We start from the raw sequence: 8,432 nt of genomic DNA, 5'->3' as shown, positions 1-8,432 counted from the left end.
GTACGATCTTTGGGCCCACGGTACGACCCTTGATCACGACGGTACGGTCTTTGGGCCCACGGTACGACCCTTGATCACGAGGGTACGGTCTTTGGGCCCCACGGTACGACCCATGATCACCACGGTACGATCTTTGGGCCCCACGGTACGACCCTTATTCACGATGGTGCGGTCTTTGGGCCCCACGGTACGACCCTTGATCACGACGGTATGATCTTTGGGCCCCACGGTACGACCCTTGATCACGACGGTACGGTCTTTGGGCCCACGGTACGACCCTTGATCACGACGGTACGGTCTTTGGGCCCACGGTACGACCCTTGATCACGACGGTACGATCTTTGGGCCCCACGGTGCGACCCTTGATCACGACGGTACGATCTTTGGGCCCCACGGTACGACCCTTGATCACGACGGTACGGTCTTTGGGCCCCACGGTACGACCCTTGATCACGACGGTACGATCTTTGGGCCCCACGGTACGACCCTTGATCACGACGGTACGGTCTTTGGGCCCACGGTACGACCCTTGATCACGACGGTACGGTCTTTGAGCCCACGGTACGACCCTTGATCACGACGGTACGATCTTTGGGCCCCACGGTGCGACCCTTGATCACGACGGTACGATCTTTGGGCCCCACGGTACGACCCTTGATCACGACGGTACGGTCTTTGGGCCCCACGGTACGACCCTTGATCACGACGGTACGATCTTTGGGCCCCACGGTACGACCCTTGATCACGACGGTACGGTCTTTGGGCCCACGGTACGACCCTTGATCACGACGGTACGATCTTTGAGCCCACGGTACGACCCTTGATCACGACGGTACGATCTTTGGGCCCCACGGTGCGACCCTTGATCACGACGGTACGATCTTTGGGCCCCACGGTGCGACCCTTGATCACGACGGTACGGTCTTTGGGCCCCACGGTACGACCCTTGATCACGACGGTACGATCTTTGGGCCCACGGTACGACCCTTGATCACGACGGTACGATCTTTGGGCCCCACGGTACGACCCTTGATCACGAGGGTACAAGTGTAGGAGCCGTGGTTGGCATGGTTCAGGTGTTTGCCCTGAGTGTCGTAGAGACACAGACACACAATCAAAACACAATCCCATTAATCACAACACACACACACACACACACACACACACACACACACATATGCACGTGTTTGAGCCAACCAACAACCACGAACAGTGATACAGGTGGTGATAGTAACGTGGGTGACGAAGACTGTGATAGTAACATGGGTGACGAAGGACTGTGATAGTAACATGAGTGACGAAGACTATGATAGTAACATGAGTGACGAGGACCGTGATAGTGTAACGTGGGTGACGAAGACTGTGATAGTAACGTGGGTGACGAAGACTGTGATAGTAACATGGGTGACGAAGGACTGTGATAGTAACATGAGTGACGAAGACTATGATAGTAACATGAGTGACGAGGACCGTGATAGTGTAACGTGGGTGACGAAGACTGTGATAGTAACGTGGGTGACGAAGACTGTGATAGTAACGTGGGTGACGAAGACTGTGAGAGTAACGTGGGTGACGAAGACTGTGATAGTAACATGGGTGACGAAGACTGTGATAGTAACGTGGGTGACGAAGACTGTGATAGTAACGTGGGTGACGAAGGACTGTGATAGCAACGTGGGTGACGAAGACTATGATAGTAACGTGGGTGACGAGGACTGTGATAGTAACATGGGTGACGAAGACTGTGATAGTAACGTGGGTGACGAAGACTGTGATAGTAACGTGGGTGACGAAGACTGTGATAGTAAGATGGGTGACGAAGACTGTGATAGTAACATGGGTGACGAACACTGTGATAGTAACGTGGGTGACGAAGACTGTGATAGTAACATGGGTGACGAAGACTGTGATAGTAACGTGGGTGACGAAAACTGTGATAGTAACGTGGGTGACGAGGACTGATAGTAACGTGGGTGACGAGGACTGTGATAGTAACGTAGGTGACGAAGACTGTGATAGTAACGTGGGTGCAGAAGACTGTGATAGTAACATGGGTGACGAAGACTGTGATAGTAACGTGGGTGACGAAGACTGTGATAGTAACGTGGGTGACGAGGACTGTGATAGTAACATGGGTAACGAGGACTGTGATAGTAACATGGGTGACGAAGACTGTGATAGTAACATGGGTGACGAAGACTGTGATAGTAACATGGGTGACGAGGACTGTGATAGTAACATGGGTGACGAGGACTGTGATAGTAACGCGGGTGACGAAGACTGGGATAGCAACATGGGTGACGAAGACTGTGATAGTAACGTGAGTGACGAAGACTGTGATAGTAACATGGGTGACGAAGACTGTGATAGTAACATGGGTGACGAAGACTGTGATAGTAACGTGGGTGACGAAGACTGTGATAGTAACATGGGTGACGAGGACTGTGATAGTAACGTGGGTGACGAGGACTGTGATAGTAACGTGGGTGACGAGGACTGATAGTAACGTGGGTGACGAGGACTGTGATAGTAACGTGGGTGACGAAGACTGTGATAGTAACGTGGGTGCAGAAGACTGTGATAGTAACATGGGTGACGAGGACTGTGATAGTAACGTGGGTGACGAAGACTGTGATAGTAACGTGGGTGACGAAGACTGTGATAGTAACGTGGGTGACGAAGACTGTGATAGTAACGTGGGTGACGAAGACTGTGATAGGAACATGGGTGACGAGGACTGTGATAGTAACATGGGTGACGGTGACTGTGATAGTAACGTGGGTGACGAAGACTGTGATAGTAACGTGGGTGACGAAGACTGTGATAATAACGTGGGTGACGAAGACTGTGATAGGAACATGGGTGACGAGACTGAGATAGTAACATGGGTGACGAGACTGTGATAGTAACATGGGTGACGAAGGACTGTGATAGTAACGTGGGTGACGAAGGACTGTGATAGTAACATGGGTGACGAGACTGTGATAGTAACGTGGGTGACGAAGACTGTGATAGTAACGTGGGTGACGAAGACTGTGATAGTAACGTGGGTGACGAAGACTGTGATAGTAACATGGGTGACGAGGACTGTGATAGTAACGTGGGTGACGAAGACTGTGATAGTAACATGGGTGACGAAGACTGTGATAGTAACATGGGTGACGAAGACTGTGATAGTAACGTGGGTGACGAAGACTGTGATAGTAACGTGGGTGACGAAGGACTGTGATAGTAACGTGGGTGACGAAGACTGTGATAGTAACGTGGGTGACGAAGACTGTGATAGTAACGTGGGTGACGAAGACTGTGATAGTAACATGGGTGACGAAGACTGTGATAGTAACATGGGTGACGAAGACTGTGATAGTAACATGGGTGACGAAGACTGTGATAGTAACGTGGGTGACGAAGACTGTGATAGTAACGTGGGTGACGAAGACTGTGATAGTAACGTGGGTGACGAAGACTGTGATAGTAACATGGGTGACGAAGACTGTGATAGTAACGTGGGTGACGAAGGACTGTGATAGTAACATGGGTGACGAAGACTGTGATAGTAACATGGGTGACGAAGACTGTGATAGTAACGTGGGTGACGAGGACTGTGATAGTAACGTGGGTGACGAGGACTGTGATAGTAACGTGGGTGACGAAGACTGTGATAGTAACGTGGGTGACGAAGACTGTGATAGTAACGTGGGTGACGAAGACTGTGATAGTAACATGGGTGACGAAGACTGTGATAGTAACATGGGTGACGAAGACTGTGATAGTAACGTGGGTGACGAAGGACTGTGATAGTAACATGGGTGACGAAGACTGTGATAGTAACATGGGTGACGAAGACTGTGATAGTAACGTGGGTGACGAAGACTGTGATAGTAACGTGGGTGACGAAGACTGTGATAGTAACATGGGTGACGAGGACTGTGATAGTAACATGGGTAACGAGGACTGTGATAGTAACATGGGTGACGAAGACTGTTATAGTAACATGGGTGACGAAGACTGTGATAGTAACATGGGTGACGAAGACTGTGATAGTAACATGGGTGACGAAGGACTGTGATAGTAACATGGGTGACGAAGACTGTGATAGCAACATGGGTGACGAAGACTGTGATAGTAACGTGGGTGACGAAGACTGTGATAGTAACGTGGGTGACGAGGACTGATAGTAACGTGGGTGACGAGGACTGTGATAGTAACGTGGGTGACGAAGACTGTGATAGTAACGTGGGTGACGAAGACTGTGATAGTAACGTGGGTGCAGAAGACTGTGATAGTAACATGGGTGACGAAGACTGTGATAGTAACGTGGGTGACGAAGACTGTGATAGTAACGTGGGTGACGAGGACTGTGATAGTAACATGGGTAACGAGGACTGTGATAGTAACATGGGTGACGAAGACTGTGATAGTAACATGGGTGACGAAGACTTTGATAGTAACATGGGTGACGAGGACTGTGATAGTAACATGGGTGACGGTGACTGTGATAGTAACGTGGGTGACGAAGACTGTGATAGTAACGTGGGTGACGAAGACTGTGATAATAACGTGGGTGACGAAGACTGTGATAGGAACATGGGTGACGAGGACTGAGATAGTAACATGGGTGATGGGGACTGTGATAGTAACATGGGTGACGATGACTGTGATAGTAACATGGGTGACGAAGACTGTGATAGTAACGTGGGTGACGAAGACTGTGATAGTAACGTGGGTGACGAAGACTGTGATAGTAACGTGGGTGACGAAGACTGTGATAGTAACGTGGGTGACGAAGACTGTGATAGTAACGTGGGTGACGAGGACTGAGATAGTAACATGGGTGATGGGGACTGTGATAGTAACATGGGTGACGAAGACTGTGATAGTAACATGGGTGACGAAGACTGTGATAGTAACGTGGGTGACGAAGACTGTGATAGTAACGTGGGTGACGAAGACTGTGATAGTAACGTGGGTGACGAAGACTGTGATAGTAACGTGGGTGACGAAGACTGTGATAGTAACATGGGTGACGAAGACTGTGATAGTAACGTGGGTGACGAAGACTGTGATAGCAACATGGGTGACGAAGACTGTGATAGTAACGTGGGTGACGAAGATTGTGATAGTAACGTGGGTGCAGAAGACTGTGATAGTAACATGGGTGACGAAGGACTCTGACAGCAACGTGGGTGACGAAGACTGTGATAGTAACGTGGGTGACGAAGACTGTGATAGTAAAATGGGTGACGAAGGACTGTGATAACAACGTGGGTGCAGAAGACTGTGATAGTAACATGGGTGACGAAGGACTCTGACAGCAACGTGGGTGACGAAGACTGTGATAGCAACGTGGGTGACGAAGACTGTGATAGTAACGTGGGTGACGAAGACTGTGATAGTAAAATGGGTGACGAAGGACTGTGATAGTAACATGAGTGACGAGGACTGATAGTAACATGAGTGATGAAGACTATGATGGTAACATGAGTGAGGAGGACCGTGATAGTGTAACGTGGATGACGAAGACTGATAGTAACGTGGGTGACGAGGACTGTGATAGTAAGATGGGTGACGAAGACTGTGATAGTAACATGGGTGACGAAGACTGTGATAGTAACGTGGGTGACGAAGACTGTGATAGTAACGTGGGTGACGAAGACTGTGATAGTAACATGGGTGACGAAGACTGTGATAGTAACGTGGGTGACGAAGACTGTGATAGTAACGTGGGTGACGAGGACTGATAGTAACGTGGGTGACGAGGACTGTGATAGTAACGTGGGTGACGAAGACTGTGATAGTAACGTGGGTGCAGAAGACTGTGATAGTAACATGGGTGACGAAGACTGTGATAGTAACATGGGTGACGAAGGACTGTGATAGTAACGTGGGTGACGAAGACTGTGATAGTAACGTGGGTGACGAAGACTGTGATAGTAACGTGGGTGACGAAGACTGTGATAGTAACATGGGTGACGAAGACTGTGATAGTAACGTGGGTGACGAAGGACTGTGATAGTAAAATGGGTGACGAAGACTGTGATAGTAACATGGGTGACGAAGACTGTGATAGTAACGTGGGTGACGAAGACTGTGATAGTAACGTGGGTGACGAAGACTGTGATAGTAACGTGGGTGACGAGGACTGTGATAGTAACATGGATGACGAAGACTGTGATAGTAACATGGGTGACGAGGACTGTGATAGTAACATGGGTGACGAGGACTGTGATAGTAACATGGGTGACGAGGACTGTGATAGTAACATGGGTGACGAAGACTGTGATAGTAACATGGGTGACGAAGACTGTGATAGTAACATGGGTGACGAGGACTGTGATAGTAACGTGGGTGACGGTGACTGTGATAGTAACATGGGTGACGAAGACTGTGATAGGAACATGGGTGACGAGGACTGTGATAGTAGGATGGGTGACGGTGACTGTGATAGTAACGTGGGTGACGAGGACTGTGATAGTAACGTGGGTGACGAGGACTGTGATAGTAACGTGGGTGACGAGGACTGAGACAGTAGCAAAGGAGGTCTTAAGACGGGTTCGTACTTGGTCCAAGATGGTCATTTGGTGAGCATAACCAGGGAGGGCCACAGGCAGGTGTGAGGATAACCAGGGAGGGCCACAGGCAGGTGTGAGGATAACCAGGGAAGGCCACAGGCAGGTGTGAGGATAACCAGGGAGGGCCACAGGCAGGTGTGAGGATAACCAGGGAGGGCCACAGGCAGGTGTGAGGATAACCAGGGAGGGCCACAGGCAGGTGTGAGGATAACCAGGGAAGGCCACAGGCAGGTGTGAGGATAACCAGGGAAGGCCACAGGCAGGTGTGAGGATAACCAGGGAGGGCCACAGGCAGGTGTGAGGATAACCAGGGAGGGCCACAGGCAGGTGTGAGGATAATCAGGGAAGGCCACAGGCAGGTGTGAGGATAACCAGGGAGGGCCACAGGCAGGTGTGAGGATAACCAGGGAGGGCTACAGGCAGGTGTGAGGATAACCAGGGAAGGCCACAGGCAGGTGTGAGGATAACCAGGGAAGGCCACAGGCAGGTGTGAGGATAACCAGGGAGGGCCACAGGCAGGTGTGAGGATAACCAGGGAGGGCCACAGGCAGGTGTGAGGATAACCAGGGAGGGCCACAGGCAGGTGTGAGGATAACCAGGGAGGGCCACAGGCAGGTGTGAGGATAACCAGGGAAGGCCACAGGCAGGTGTGAGGATAACCAGGGAAGGCCACAGGCAGGTGTGAGGATAACCAGGGAGGGCCACAGGCAGGTGTGAGGATAACCAGGGAGGGCCACAGGCAGGTGTGAGGATAACCAGGGAAGGCCACAGGCAGGTGTGAGGATAACCAGGGAGGGCCACAGGCAGGTGTGAGGATAACCAGGGAGGGCCACAGGCAGGTGTGAGGATAACCAGGGAAGGCCACAGGCAGGTGTGAGGATAACCAGGGAGGGCCACAGGCAGGTGTGAGGATAACCAGGGAGGGCCACAGGCAGGTGTGAGGATAACCAGGGAGGGCCACAGGCAGGTGTGAGGATAACCAGGGAGGGCCACAGGCAGGTGTGAGGAAAGTCCAACAACACTTACGATATTGCCTGGAGTGGAGGAGGTGATCTACGTTGTCAACCCAGAGCTGAGTGCGTCACAGACCTGCGACACAGGATCTCACACAAGACCTGCGACACACAATCGTACAAGTTTGCTCTCAAAAGTGAAGTCTGACGTGCACTGTGAGCTCGTGTGCTGTGCCCTTCATATCCACCTGGGAGGGAAAAATCTCGTACTGCTGCCCTTGACAGATGTGATGACCTTCGTAAGGCGTCCTTTGCAATGACCCACCTGTGTCTTACACTCTCCTTAGAGAGGATATTGTTAAGTGATTTCAGCATCACACTAAGTACAGGAGAGTCCATGTTAGGCAGCAACATTAATGGTCTGGCAGCGAGGCGAGCAGCATGGCAGTGAAAGTGTTTACATGTTCAGTCACGTGATGCGCCCTGTGTGAGGCAACGTTACCTCGCTTCCCTTCACATGATCGTGAATGTGTCATGTTATCATCATGTTCTACCAATGTTCCACATTGCCTAACATCATGTCATGTTGTATTAGTGATCAGCGACGATAAGAATGCATCACAAATTACCAGAAACATCGTTGCTGGAGCTGTCTACTCCACCTGTTGGTGCCGACCAGGCACAACAGGTGGAGCCGACCCACCCAGCCGACCCACCCACACCAGGGTAACGGAGTGGCATGACTGGGTAACACAGGAGACGTTTGTTGATCCCGCCTGTTGCTGAAGGAGAAGACAACAGGCGCATCAGTAGTCAGACACCTGCTGGTATCCCAGGACTCCTTCCTGAGAGGGACCTGCTGATACCCCAGGACTCCTTCCTGAGAGGGACCTGCTGATACCCCAGG

At 51.0% G+C, this 8,432-nt stretch overlaps 1 long non-coding RNA gene across 1 annotated transcript in view; it reads right to left on the bottom strand.

The window, feature by feature from the left end:
* Positions 1–7,734, bottom strand: part of LOC139763727 (uncharacterized) — a 22,014-nt gene extending 14,280 nt beyond the window's left edge. The window contains exon 1 of the long non-coding RNA XR_011716222.1: positions 7,599–7,734. This is a non-coding gene — a long non-coding RNA (uncharacterized lncRNA). The remainder of the gene's footprint in view (positions 1–7,598) is intronic.
* Positions 7,735–8,432: the final 698 nt, after the last annotated feature.

The sequence above is a fragment of the Panulirus ornatus genome, chromosome 47 (genome assembly GCF_036320965.1).
Source record: "Panulirus ornatus isolate Po-2019 chromosome 47, ASM3632096v1, whole genome shotgun sequence".
NCBI lineage: Eukaryota > Metazoa > Arthropoda > Malacostraca > Decapoda > Palinuridae > Panulirus > Panulirus ornatus.
This window is presented reverse-complemented; position numbering and strand designations above follow the sequence as displayed.